Source organism: Cnephaeus nilssonii (genome assembly GCF_951640355.1).
Source record: "Cnephaeus nilssonii genome assembly, chromosome: 7".
Lineage (NCBI taxonomy): Eukaryota > Metazoa > Chordata > Mammalia > Chiroptera > Vespertilionidae > Cnephaeus > Cnephaeus nilssonii.
The window spans coordinates 24,872,939-24,887,859 of NC_137078.1; the positions used below are offsets into that span (position 1 = coordinate 24,872,939).

Consider the following 14,921-nt stretch of genomic DNA (forward strand, 5'->3'; position numbering starts at 1 on the left):
ACTGGCTCCAAGGAGGACGGGCAAACTACCCGGCAGGAGGCTGGTTTTGTCTCACAGGGGTTATTTTCTTCACTTACTATGAGGAAAATTTTCTGTATCGTCTGTTTACCCATATTCTTACAGAACCTAGTTTCTTAATTCGAGTGCATATTACATCTTATTGATAATATTGGTACAATAAAGTACTGAAAATAAATATTTTACGCACCCACCCACACACACAAAAAACAAGTATACTTGAAACACTGTGTTAAAAATACGGGCCAAACACAAAAGGAATAAGATTGTATGATTCTAGGTATGTGTGCTACCCAAACAAGGCAAACTCATTGAGGTAGAAAGTAGAGCTGGGGAGGGGGAGGAACGAGGTATTGGTGTTTAATGGGTACAGAGTTTCTGTTTGGGAATATGATAAAGCTCTGGAAATGGATAGTGGAAATGGTTACACAATACTGTGAATGTATGCAATGAGTTATACACTTAAAAATGGTTAAATTAGTAATGTTTACATTATATATTTACCACAATTATAGACAGACAGATAGATATTTGTATACACTGAAAAATCATGTTCAGGACACTTCAAAGTGCGGTGCTGGATTGGTGGCTGGGTCCCCAAGACAGACTGCTGTTGGCTCACTGACTCTCCCAAGTGGATGAGGGCAGTGCCGGTAAAGGAAGGGGTGAGACCAATGTGGACGCTCCCCAGGAAAACAGAGAGCACCATGGCCATTCCTGCAAAGTGGGTACCGCGGCAGGGGAGCTAAGCCTCTGGAAACTGGAACCAGCATAGGTGCCAAATGTTTAAGAGTCCCAATTTAAACCTCTGATATTTTGGAGAATCTTACTGCGGATCAATGTCATAGAGCAGATAACCACTCCAAAATTTGTCAAGTTAATAAATACAGATTTCGGTTGCATTTACATAACATGTGCTTTTAGGTTCACTGGGGACAAACTTTGAGAGTTGGAATTAAACTTCCCCTTTCACTAAATGTCATTCCCAATTCCACTCAGCACTTGTAAGCAGAAGTTGCTCTGCCTGTTGCTGAGTGTTTTCAGTATAATAAACTGGTTTCAATCAAAGTACCTACCTTACACATCTAGGGTTCTCGAAATGTACTCACTCCCAAACTCCATTTCACTGCCAAGAGCAAGTTCTCTGCGCACTCACCTACCACGGGCCGCCGGGCTCCTACAAGTGGCTAACTTGATGGGCTCCTAGAGGGGCCACCTGCCAGCAGGTCACTGAGAAGGATGCTGGTCATGAGGACAGCTGAAAATAATTTCTTTCCATCAACCTCTACAAAGTAGATGAGTTCCTTGTGGAGCTTTAGTTTCTCTGGAAGCAACAGAGAGCTAGCAAAGTGGTCTTAAACCTGTGAAAAAGCACCACCCTCTTGGAGACTGGAAATCAGGAGCGGTCTGAGAGTTTGATAGCATGTACGGGGTGATGGCCGAGTACAGGCTAGGGGTTGGGAGTCCAGGGTTTGAATCCTAGTTTTACTCCCACACACTGTGTAATCTTCTTCAGCACCAATAACCGCATGCATTATGATAACATGTAATATGAATGTCAAAGTCATACTCCTTAAGATTTTTTGTGAGGATCAGGTGAGATGAAACATGTACAGGCACAAAGGAAGTAGTTTGACTATTATTCCATGCATTAATTAGTTTCTTCTATAAGAAGAAAAATGTACACAAAGTATCTTCCAAGTTGTGTTGAAGGGAGCTTTTAAAACAGACTCTCCCTGTATTTACGGAGTATCGGCCATGCCGAAGGTGCAGGGCTGTTCCTCCTGGGGAACATAGCGGGTGTAAGACATCTTACATTTCAGAGAACTCGGAGTCTAACAAAGCAGGTAAGTAAATCACTGCTGACCCTGATCATGACCTCTCCCATTCTAAAACCTTTAATGGCCAGCCACCACCTAAGAGAAACTTCCAGCCATTAGCATGGGGTTAATTCAATTGTTTTCATCTGTAAAAATGGGGCTATAACTGTTATGGGGAGTTGTGATCTGAGCTATTGATGTAAAGCACCAATCACAGAATCTGATGTAAGGTAGCTACTCAATTAACAGTTCATAGTAATAATTTTTAAATTGATTTTAGAGAGAGAGGGAATGGAGGAAGAGACAGGGAGAGAGAGGGGGAACAACAAATCCACTTATTTATGCATTCAGTGGTTGATTCTTGTATGTGCCCTGACTGGAGATCAAACTCCCAACAACTTTGCCTTATAGGGACTATGCTCAACCCAAGCATGTCAAATTCGCGGCCCACAACGAATATTTTTGCGGCCCAGCCAATATAATGGTATGTAAGAAATGTTTTTATAAAAATTTCGTAACTTATTTTTACAATATCCTGTTATACATAATTATTAATAACAAACTACAATGTTCGCTAATGACTGATTACTATAATCGTGTTGCATTCATTTCCCTTACGCGCCTTATGTGCAGGCCCACCATTTCTCTCCACTAATACTAGCAGCTAATATTTTAGCAGCCAATTGCCATGTCATTAGTCTTGGACTGACTTGTCTGGTGTGCGCAACAGGAAATATTTCGCTTTCGGAGAACAAGAAAAATAGGTTTATTTGTGTTATGCTTATTAATTTGTGCAGTTATTCAGTGTCTGGTAAGTTAATGTTCAAGAAAAAATATTAATTTTTATTAAAATGTTCCATTATTTTATGTTAACGATTACTCATTTATTTCAGCCCTTTGTATTCAGCATGTCTCTATCAAAATAAACCTACGTTTCTATGAAAATTGAAGCTTTTGTTTTTTTTTGCGGCCCACATAAACTTAAATCTTGTTTATTTGGCCCGTGTTAGCCTTTGAGTTTAACATGCTTGCTCTAACCAACTGAGCTACCTGGCCAGGGCCATATTAATTATTATCATAAAATTAGCAAATTGACCTGCCTTTTCTCCCAGTCTCCCATTACTCCACCTCACAAAACTTCCACTTGTCCCAAACCGGTCCCCAGCATTCCTCAATCACATACTGCCCTCTCCCTTCTCCTCACCTTTGTTCACTCACCCTCTCGCCTGGGACACCTTGCTCCCGTCTCTGGCCCTTGCGATACTAACCACAGCTAAAGTGTAGCTCAAAATACCTCCTCCACGTGCTCGCCACTCCCTAACTAGACCAAACAGCTCACTCCTGTGTGTTCCCATCTTCCCTAGTTGAACTCAGTCACGTTTTACCTTCCCTGAGTAAAAAAATCATAAATTCAATTTGAAGGAAGCCACTAAGAATAAAGTCAAGGCTGGAAAATTGTATGATGAACTAAGTAACTGTCTAAGTGAATACTGTGAAAGTGACATGATAATAACAGCTAACATTATTTTTAAAAGCTTTACATGCATTAACTCTTTTATTTTTGACAACTCTGATAGAGGCTATTTTACTTTTCCCATTTCATGGATGGATAAACTGAGACCCAGAGTGGTTAGGTAACTTGCTCAACATTGCACAACTACTAAATGTCAGATACAATTAAGTGGCAGATTTGTATTCAAACCCAGGAAGTTAGCCTCAAGAACCTATGCTCTTAAGCACGGCATTATATTGTTTCCCCAAAGCATTACACAGCGATTTATTATGTACTACTAGAAAAATCAACCATGACTGTAAACGATTTTCTAAGGGCTGGATTTTGAAACTTTGAAGTCATCAAGGTATTCTATTCTGGATGTATATCCTTAAAGTGTCACGAAGAGTTGTCTTCTCCTTTGCAGCCTTCCTAATTGAGGTTCCTATGCTTACTTCTGCTTGTGCTAACCCACACTAGACAACCTACGGACCCATACACCTGGTCTGCAGAGGGCAGCTGAAGATAAGCACCTACTACATCGAGAAGCACCTGAAGCTGTAACGAAAACTACAATAGTCTATCGCCTTCTTGGGGTTTTGTCACTAGATATTTAGGTTGTTTTCGTGTACTGGCTCTCACAAAAGAGCAATTCGACAGCCAGTACTTCTTGGTAAATGAACAGCAGTAAGCAGAAAAGTTTGCAGCCCCATAGATGGTGCAGCAGAGAATAACTAAAGATGAACTGTGAGTCTGCACTCATTCACCTGAGCCATGGTAGATTTCTTGTCGGATCTTCTAACTAGTCAAAGTGTCAGGCTTGCAAATGCATGCAATGCTCAGGACAGAAAAAAAATAAGAAATTCAGCAAAGGTTCTTCACTGTGCAAAACAAAGATCAACTGTATGAAATACTGAAAAGTGATGTGGTCTGTAATGTTTCCAAGACAGTATTAATCAATACATGTTGTTAACTTGTTAACCTAACAATGGTTCAACTTTCGTCATGATTTTATAGGCAATAAAACTGAAAATTGGGTAAAAATATCATGCAAAAAAATTGGCAAATCTCAAGTTGAAATTCTCTTCCAACTTACTGATTCTAACTAAAATATTAATGGGAAAATATTATATATATATATATGTATATATATATATATATATGAATATATAGTATTAAATTATATTTACTTAATGTCAAAAGATTATCTAAAAAGATGTATAGCATGCCTCACATATTAATCACCATAAAATCCCATTCTGAATTCCTAGCAAATGACGATTTTCTTTAGTGGCTTCTTATCATGTGATATTATAAAGCATCCTACTCCTCCCTTTCAAAAAAATCTTTTGATGATGCCAACTTAATTTTGGAGATGACTTTTCATTTTATTTAAGCCAAGATTTTTTTTCTCCTTTGCTATTTTAACTAAATAGAATTCTTAGAAATGAAAAAAAAAATGTAACAAGTACTGGTATATTCCTAGAGTAGAATAGCCTTTCATAATTGAAAAAGTTACATCAATCCTTTAATGTTATCCAGTCTTGGCTTTTTAAATTTGCTTAAGAAAAAAAAATATCACACATTCATGTCATGTTGCCAGCTCTGGATGTGTCAGCTCTTTGGATTTCTGATTTGGCTGATCGGGTTTTTCATGACACAAAACAGTTTAAAAAGTAATTTCTAGTAACTTCACAAATGTGCCTAAGAAGCTGAAGACAGAATTTCCAAATACTAAAGAATCACTTTTGAAGTTTAGCTGAAATGGCCTGACGCTGAATCCAACTACTTTTGTAAAAATTGCTTAATCAAAAACATCTACTTTTTGTAATTTTTACAACACGGTAAAAATTAGCACTGAGTTTATCTGAAAAAAAAATTAAATCTTACCTGAAGAATTACTTGTATATTTCTGAATTAGTTCTTTCTTTTTTTCTTATTATCCATAGATATTTATTAAGCTTTATTATGTGCAGAAATTGGCTTAATACTAGCAATACAAGGTTTAAAATAAAGCAATCACTACCTGCATGAGCCAGCCACAAAAATATCTACATAAACAAAAAATTTCAATGCATAGTGCTAACACAGGGAGAAGGGACATTTCCATTAGACCTTAATGAATGAGGAAGTCACCTTGTAGAGAGAGAGAATTTCAGGTATAAGAATCAACATGAAGAAAGGCATGGTTATTAAAATCTATACTAATAAAGGAGTAAGATGTAAACTGACCGTACCTTCGCAACACCCACCAGCCAATCAGGAGTGAGTATGCAAATTAACTAACCCAACAAAGATGGCAGGTTAATTTGCATACACAGGTGCTGAGTGGCCGGGGGCGGGGCAGGATGCTTGTGACTCAGGCATTCTGCACCGCCCCAGCCGCTCCGGGCCTCTGGGCAGTGTGGGAAGGCGGAAAGGTGGCTCCAGCCAGAGCAAAGGTGGTGCTGGCAGCCAGGGGAAGGAAGGCCCATTCTTGCATGAATCTTCATGCATTGGGCCTCTAGTATATAGTATATTTAGAAAGGAAAAACATGTTGTGTGGAGAAATGGGAAGGATGGGCAATAAGATTTAAATGGTAAATTGATAATGAATTCCTCAGGGTCTTGAATGTCATGCAATGAAGATCACATTTTACCTTCTAGGAAAGGGAAATTAACAAAATCCTTTCAATTTTTCCTTTCCTTCATCATATTCACTCATTATTTATGGAAAATACCAAAGGAGTACCTGTAAAAAAAAAAAAAAAAAAAAGGACTAACCATTCTAATACTACGAACATCTTCATTTTTGCTTTACTTCTAGTCTTTGTTGATAGACATGCATTTTCATTGTTCCTTTGTACTCCACATATACAGCGTGTCACCCCCAAAAATGCATATATACTTTAACAGCTGATAGCTGCTAAATGAAACGTATAAATTAATAAACACTGCCTTTATAATTATATTCAAAGTATATATACATTTTGGGGGGACCCCCTGCATATACAATTTTGAAGTATGAGTTTTATACTTCACACTGTACTAGAAACACTTTTCCATACTTCCACATGCTATCAAGGTTTTTCAGGAATGGGAATAATTCAACCACCCATTTCTTTAGGAAAATAATTCTCAACATAGTGGGATGAATAGAACACAGGAAGGACTTAAAGCAAGTGGCTTATTTTGGAAGTGGCTGCAATAGTCCAGGCACGTGATGCTAATGGCCTGGAACAGAACAACGGCAAGCGGGTGAAAGAAGAGTGAGTAGAAGAAATATTTAACAGGTAAAACTACAGCGTGTGGTCAAAGTTGATGAACTACATAGGAAGGGAAGATGGTGTCCAGCACCAATGACTGGCTGATCTTGTCTCTCTAAACAAGGAACCAGGAAAGGGCCAGTGTAGGTTTAGCCTCAAGGTGGAGGCACCTGTATGACATCCAACTGAAGCCGTGACATCATTGTCAACTCTGCTCTGCAGACGATCCTGGCTCTCTCTCTCTCTTCTGAGTTGAGACCATTGGAAATCAGAAGCCAATGGTCTTAACTCAGAAGAGAAAGAGAGAGCCAGGATCGTCTGCAGAGCAGAGTTGACAATGATGTCATGGCATGACGATGCCTTAGGGGAGAGCGTGTTCGGGAACAAATACTGGCGAGTTTCTTTCAGTTTTCACTCCAACAGTGTGCCAACGTGGCAGCTTAATTCTAACTTATTTTGATGCACATCAAACACCTCCCTTCAAAGCTCTCAAACTGTCACCAAGGAAAGGTATCTTCCAAGTAAATCAACATCTGTTTTGATGATGCCTACTATAAGACAATGCACTGCATTTCCTGAACCGGTGTGGTTTTACTCACAGTTATACCAAACCACAGGGCTCCTCTGAAGGACGGATGCAATTAGCTCGTGATAGCATCAGCAAGAGGAGCGAGCTAGAACACCCTTCACAGAAGGAGTATGCTGGGTATGCTTTACGGAACGCAGGCTCAGGTACGTGATGGGTATCTGACTCCCCTGAGCTGGAAAGCATTAGAGAGCTTTCTAATGATGACCTTCAGGGAAGACACAGGCCTGGCTCTTTAATTACTTGTATCTGCCTTGAGAAAGCAGCGCCCAGGGTTTAAGTGACCATTTGGAAATCCTGCAATGCTCCAGGGGGCCTCATGGTCAGCAGGACAAGTGACATAGTTTCTAACCAGACAAATGCTCTTTTAGAACCAATTTTTCTCTGTGCCAAGCGCGGATGGCTACTGCTAAGGAAATATTCCATGCCCGGCTAAAGGCCGCCAAACAGCAATTCCAGCCAGCATCTGGTATTTTGCTAAAATCATGTGCTTTATAATTTCTTTAATTTTGTCCCTCATTACTCCTCTACCTGAAAGTCTTCAACAAAGGCTCAGAGACACTTCCATCAACAGCTGCACACCTCCCTCCCATAGCCGACAGACCGTGCACCCGCCTCCGGCGTCACAAAAGCGGCCCTCTCCCCACCGCCCGGCTGCAGGAAGCTGTGCAGAGGAAAACCTAGCCAGGTCTCCCTAAAGCACATGTTAAAAAGCCTCTTTTGCCCTTAACACTGCTTTGGGAACCTGCTGTTTTTCCTTCCCTTCGCTGAGAACGTGAGAAAAAGCCGGTTCCCGATCCACTCGGTTACACCTTTCCGCTCCCTCCCGTCCTCAAAACTCCATGCAGACCCAGAAGAGGGTGCTTCCCAGTCACTGTGCATGAGTGCGCCTTTTAACACACACTCAGTTCAGGATCCGCACAGCCTCTCTGAGGAAAACTGTGAAGAGGCAAGCGCCAAAGAAAAGTTGCAGAAAAAGGTTGAATGCACTGGGTTGTGGTTACCTTAACAGCTAATAAATTTCCAGATTACCCCACTTGTTCCTTTATAAGCTGGCTGGGCTTCTGAGTTCTTCTGTTTGGTTTTCCACTTGAACTAACTGTCATATCTACTACCAGGGCTGCAGCCACCAGCAAGGGCATTCAGGAGCAAGGACACCCTGCAAATCTATTTAGCATCATCCAAGGCCAGGCTTGCCCTTGCTGGAGCCAGGAGGGAGGGAAGGAGGGGGGCCAGGAGACACCCCCGCAGTCTGCTGACATCGATTCGAATCCTGAACCGGCCGCTGCCACCGTGGGCGCTTTGATGTGTGTCCACTGCAGCTTAACTTTATCCCTTTCAGCAATGGGATTGCTCTCTGGCCACCAAAACTTACCACCTGCGAGCCCTAACAGCTGAAATAAATCTCATTCGAAATAACCTGCCAAGGGCAGCAGGTGTGGCTTTGGGAGCCAAGGATAATGCTTCTGGGTATCATAGCACCGCCATCCTCAGATCTCTGCTACCCCGTCACTCCAGATGAGCTCCCTGGATCTGCTTTTCCTGCCATATCGCCGTAGGCAGGGGGTAAGACTATCACTAAGGATAGCCAGGGTCAGTGATTGAAGAGAAAGGGACATAAAAGAGCCTTGGACTTGGGGGGAACACTACACATTTAGATAAACTGGGGTTTTTAAGGGTTCAGAGAATATGCTGACTCCACATCCTGAAAGGCGAGGCCTTTAAAGAGTGAATGCAACCATCATGGTTTGATGATGCTCAGATCAACAAGCAAATATTTCCTGGGCAGCTACGATGAGCTGAGACCTGGGCGCTATGCTGCGGGTGAGAAGGCAAAGAGGAGGGTGAAGAAGCAGACTCAGTCGTTAGCAAACCTCAGTGTGCAAGGGAGAGATCTGCGGTGAGTTTCTTGGGCTCAGCATCTCCAGCAATTCTGACTCATCCAGCCTGGTGCTGCTGAATCTGCAACTTTAATCCATGCAGCCAGGTGATTCTATCAGGAGGCCCTGGAGCTGGACTGCTTTGGAGAAACACCGGCTATGACCTGACTCCTGCCCTCAAGCAGTCTGCAACCAGATGGAGTGAGGGCAACCACCCAAAAGCAAGGCAGAGCCACACATTCGTTTATGATGCGAGCTCCACATGTTACCGGAGTTCACAAGGAAGGGTGGGCAGTGAAGCCGGGAGCATTCAGGAAAGACTTTGTGAACGAGAGTCGGGCTTAGGGGTCAGGCAGAACTTGGGGAGGAAGAGACAGCCCCATGCAATCATCCTAACCAAACCTCCTGCTTCAGCCAGCCACGGTGGCTACACCTGCGGCCTCAATGAAGCTGGCCTGGGAGAGAAGACACTGCTGAACAGGTAGAGAAGCTTCCGATGTTCACTGCAGGGAGGACAGTGTCACCAGGAGAATCATAAAACTGGCATTTCCAGATAACACAGTTTGCATTTTTATTCTGTGGCCTTCATGTGGTGTCCTGCACTTCATAATTTAACATTTGTAAAAGAAAAAAACATGCCGTTATGAAACCCAAATAGTGTACCACTCTGAGGCAGCCACCTGCTAACAAGTGACATCTGAGCCATCAATCTAAAACAAGGATTGGGGCTCTATGGCTCAAGGTTTGGGGCTCTACGAGGTTCAAGGACTGGCAAGTAACCCATAACACGGCGAGAGCAAACACAGAAGGAAACAGATCCCCAACCAAAAAGGACAATCATTCAACACAAGCCTATCACATGTTTTCAAATATGATATTCACTTAACACTGTGCTGCAAGGAACGAATTATAAACCACAGACAGTGCAAGGCCTGCTTGACCAAAGGGCTGGCTCACAAGATCGGTGCCAGAGGCAGGGGGATCCCCGCGCCTGCCCCTTTCCTCCACATGGGTTGATCTTAGAGCCCCTCTGCAGAGATGACCCACTAGGGTCATCTGTAAATTCTGTTGAGCAAAAATCCAAACGCCAATTCCAGCCAGCATCTGGTATTTTGCTAAAATCATGTGCTTTATAATTTCTTTAATTTTGTCCCTCGTTACTGTAAATTCTGTGGAGCAAAAATCAATCAAACAATATAATTATTCAATTAACTTCACTTTAATTAACTTGTTGAATTTTAAATTTGCATAAGACTGTGGTGATCCCGGGGGCATGTCCTCCTGTTTTTAAGGTGACTCACTCCAAGAAGATGAGTAGGTTGTCTGAGGTCACCAAAATAGGTGGGCAGAACTGGGCTTCCACCTAGGGACTCCGTTTCCAAAAAATACAATGAGCTAGGCTGACAAAGCTTTCTTGGAAGTCCACATTATTTTGGTATGTGGTTTGAAATTGTTTGTTTATAGTTCAGAGTGTTTAAATTTCACTCCAAACCAAGACTGTCATTCAGGGTACCGTGTTTAGTTAAAAGGTGCTCAATAAACATCTGTTGAGCAGGACTTGGGAACTCCCAGTGCTTCTCATCTTTGCCCATCCCAATACTTCACTACAGGGTCACAAACTCGCCATCAAATTGAATCTGAGGTCTCTTGTATGATGAATACCTTATGCCAGTGCTTCCCAACCTTTTTTCGGCCATGCCCCACCTAAGCATTCTAAAATCCTGATGCCCCCTTTGTGACATATAATTCTTATTATTCAAAAAGTGAACTCCTATTCATGTGGAGGAAGCCTAAAAGGCCATTAACTTGGTCTTAACATGCTTCCAAAGCACATGGCATCCATGAAAGAGAAAAATAAAAGAATGAAAGGACAGCTGGAGTATTGAAGAAGAAATCACTAAGAAACTGTTTAAAAATAATAATATGAAGTGATATAAAAATAGCAAATAAAGTTTCAAAACATATAATAGAGAACTGAAATGCATAAATATGTCACAATATATATTTATATACTGTATATGAGGCCCCTAGAACCATAAGAAATGCAAAAAATTCACTGTTAATAACTCATTCTCGAATTGCCCCCCTTAAAAGTCAAATTGCGCTCCCCCCGCCACCCCGTGGGGCATGTGCCCCACATTGGGAACCACTGCCTTATGCTCTCAGATAAAATGAAGTATCTGGAAATGTAGTGAGTTTGTTTGTTTGGGGGGTGTGTGTGTGTCTGTGTGTGTTTAGTTGTTTGGATTTTTTTTTTTCTCTCTCTCTCTCTTTTTGGTCTTTTTCTAATGACAAATGCATTCTACTCAGATCCTATTATTCTGCACGTGGGAGAAACAAACACAACTAAGTAAATTTCATTGCTCTCCTTCAATAGAACAAAGCTTTCCGCAAACATCCTGTGGCTTGGGCTGTAGAGAAATAGCCATGCACTTGAATAAGATGTCCTGGGACACCAAATAAATGGTGACTGATGAAATTTAAGGCCAAGTCTTTCAGACGACTTACCCAAAATCACTTGTGTTTCAAGACCATTCGTGCACGCTGAAGTCCACACTTTCTCTCTTGCTCATGGTCCGGAGCAGCACTAATTTGGAGGTCTCAAAATAAACTCTCTCATTTTGCTCCAATATGCTGCAATAAGACAAAACAAAACACCAACTCAGAATGAAATTGCCACTTGAAGCAGTCAGTAGATGTTCAGGGGGAAATCCCTGGCTTTTGTCAGATGTATATTTTATAACCTCAAACAAGCATATTAATTACCAGAATGAAGCTATCGGGCAACTGATCTACATATGGTACCCTAAAATACTGGATGGGGGAGGGCAGAAAAGAAGAAACAAAGCACCCTCTGGGTAGGTACTGAAAATTATAATATACACCAGTGGGAATGTGCCTGCAAAATTTCAAGTTTACTAATTGAAATAAGTAAATAAAGAAGGATTCCTTATGTTTAAATAATTAAAGATACTAAAATGCAGTTTCTCAAGAGTAGAAAGTGGAGAGAGTTTTGTTTCAAATTAAAATCCACCTGATTCTGCCCATTAAACTCAGACTGAGTGAACTACTATGAATATTTTTAAATAAAGGGCTTATGGGATTGAACAAAACAAAGTATAAGAGAGAAGAAATTTTCCATTGCAAACAAGAAATTAATGTTTTCATTCTGACTCTTGATAAATCTTGATCAAGACCTTCTCCACCCAAGTTGGAAAGCAGCATTTACTTAACACACTGAATATGAAATGAACGGTTAAAATATGCATGCCTCTTTACCCCACTCAGAGCAGCTGGCAAAGCCTACGCCTTCGAACTGTGTGTGTGACAAGGTCGCTCTGAAAAGTTCTCTTCTGCCTGAGAGTTTTAAAAACGCTCACTTGTCACAGGGCGTTGTTCTAGCTCCAGATGCTTAGTCAAATCCACCCCACTGTTTGTTTTTTGACAATGCCCATTTGAGCTCTTGGAAGCTGTCTTCAAAAGATGTTTGCATCCTTTTTCAGCCTTATATGAGCTCTTCCTCAGCTATTCTCAAAGTCCGCTGGCTGTCCCTCCGTTCTCTAACTACCTGATTGCTTCCTACTGTAAGTCTACACTCTACGCATCTCCAAAGGTCCCTGGGCAATCACCAAGACCGCACCATCAAACAACCTAGCTGGAAAGCTGGTACACTTTTATGCCTCTCTAGGCTGCTGTATGCAAAATGAGTTCCTTGAAAGACTTCTGAAGCTACTGCTTTATAGAATACTCGACATGTTTGAAAAGGACTTTGGGGGGTTGTACATAACTGTGGTTAAGTTCATGGAGGCACTTAAAACTTTGGAGGAGGAGGAGAAAGCTGCTCTTGGTTAATGTTTAAACAAGTGAGTGGCGAATAAGACCATTATATTTTCAGTCTAGCTGGAGGAGCGACTGCCTGACAAGGACAGTCTTTCTTTTTTGTCTTGATTCTATCAATTCTCACCGAATGTGGGGTTGTAACGATTGTACTCGTTTTCTGAGCACTTTTCATGAAATGTAATCAGCTCCCACTCAAAAGTGTAATAGTAATATATTGATAGGAATCAACATAAGCCAGGAAGTTCAAAGCATGACAAATAGTCTTTAGTTTACAGTTTTGGTAAAAACAGAATTTGGAGAGAAGAGGAGGATTTAAAGCAAGCCCACTGCCAGTTACTGTCTGATATCAATCTTGTTTTACTAAAAATAAGTTGTTGCCTTTCTCTTATATGTTACCAGGTCTGTATCTTGGTATTCTAGAATAGGAAGGGTCTTTCCCATCTAGCTCAAAATTCTTCTGCAAATAAAGCTGCTGGCCCTCTTAAAGTCACACAGCAAGTTAATTTGTGCCTTGACTAGACTCTGGGTTTAATTGCTCATGCCCATTGATTCTTACTGGACATAATGTTGTTGAACAGAATGGAATGTGGTGTTGGTTTGAAAAGTTTATCATAAGCACAACACTTTTTCATGGTATTGAAAATACACACTCTCTCATTTTCTGTTTTGTTTTTGCCCTAAAGAAAGAAATTCATTTTTGGGATTATATTCTTGTCACCAAGTAGAGCAAAATCTAACTTGGAGAAGCAGAACAGCCCCATTATTAGCTCAGGGCCCTCCACTGGCTGCCAAAGTCTGATGCCCAGAGGCTTATACTATTTGTAGAGGAGAAAGAGAAAAAAAAGGACCATCTCAATGACAAGATTTTCCATTCTTATTCCTGTCAAGGTGAAGGAGTTGGAAGTGATTCATTTTGTGATTTATAGCTGACCCTCAATTACACATAGTCCCACAAGAATGAGACGATTTTTATCCAAAGAAAACCACTGAAAATTCTGCACACCTCATTTTAAGCAGAGGTTCAATACGCTTCCCTTCCTCAGCAAACTTTTCAGCAGCCTGCTAATCACCAACAAAACAAACCGCTTGCCTTTCCTCTCCTTTGCCCGCCCATTCTTGTTTGCCAGGTGATGTTATAAATAGAGATAAGACCAAAAGTCTAGAAAGGAGGAAAGAACAACGGGGCCCGGAGCATTCACACATATGCCTGAACACTGAGAGTCGCTGTGTAAACAAGCTTTCACGGCAGAAAGTGCTCCCTTCTCTAGTTCATGCGGACAATGGCCCATGTGCATCTTCCCCCAGCTTCTTAACCTGCCACAGAGCTCTACAATTCTTCTGTTTTTGATTTCCCAAATATACCACAATCTATACTCAACTGTCAAAAAAGTTGGAAAGGAGCCTGGCCGGCATGGCTCAGTGGTTGAGCGTCGACCTATGAACCAGGAGGTCACAGTTCGATTTCGGGTCAGGGGACATGCCTGGGTTGTGGGCTCGATCCCCAGTGTGGGGCGTGCAGGAGGCAGCCAATCAATGATTCTCTCTCACCATTGTGTTTCTGTCTCTCTCCCCCTCTCCCTTCCTCTCTGAAATCAATAAAAAATATATTTTTAAAAAAGGTGGGAAGGTGGTCTCTTGCTGTGTGAAGAGTAAAAGCATGGTCCTTTTATTTCAGGCTGGTTAATCTGGCTAATTTAACTCTGAGAGAATCTCCAGTGCAGTTTGCAAATGCTCCAATAGGTATTCCTACAGACTGAGTGTCCTTTGGCACACGTAAAGAGTTCTCCCTAAAATCACTCAGTGGTTTTTAAAAAACAAGATATTGAAGAAGACAGCCACAGAAATTTCTGCTTGAATTTTTTAAGTGATAAGGGAAACTTTTATAAGCATTTCTGTGATAATTTTCTGAACAGTTATAAGCAGAAGCAGCAGCAAAGTTGCAATAGAAAGTCACTAAGGATTTAAACAATATTAAGTTTTTAAGTAGGAACTGGCAAGGCCAAAACATAAAAAAGCTCTTGAACTATACACAGTACAATG

General features: G+C 41.3%; 1 protein-coding gene across 4 annotated transcripts in view; it reads right to left on the minus strand.

The window, feature by feature from the left end:
• The window catches only part of ATXN1 (ataxin 1), a 403,794-nt gene that overhangs the window by 290,861 nt on the left and 98,012 nt on the right, over positions 1 to 14,921 (minus strand). For all 4 annotated transcript variants that reach the window (XM_079777084.1, XM_079777083.1, XM_079777085.1 and 1 more), the window contains one exon: positions 11,550 to 11,675. The gene's annotated coding sequence lies outside the window, so the exon portion shown is untranslated. The remainder of the gene's footprint in view (positions 1 to 11,549; positions 11,676 to 14,921) is intronic.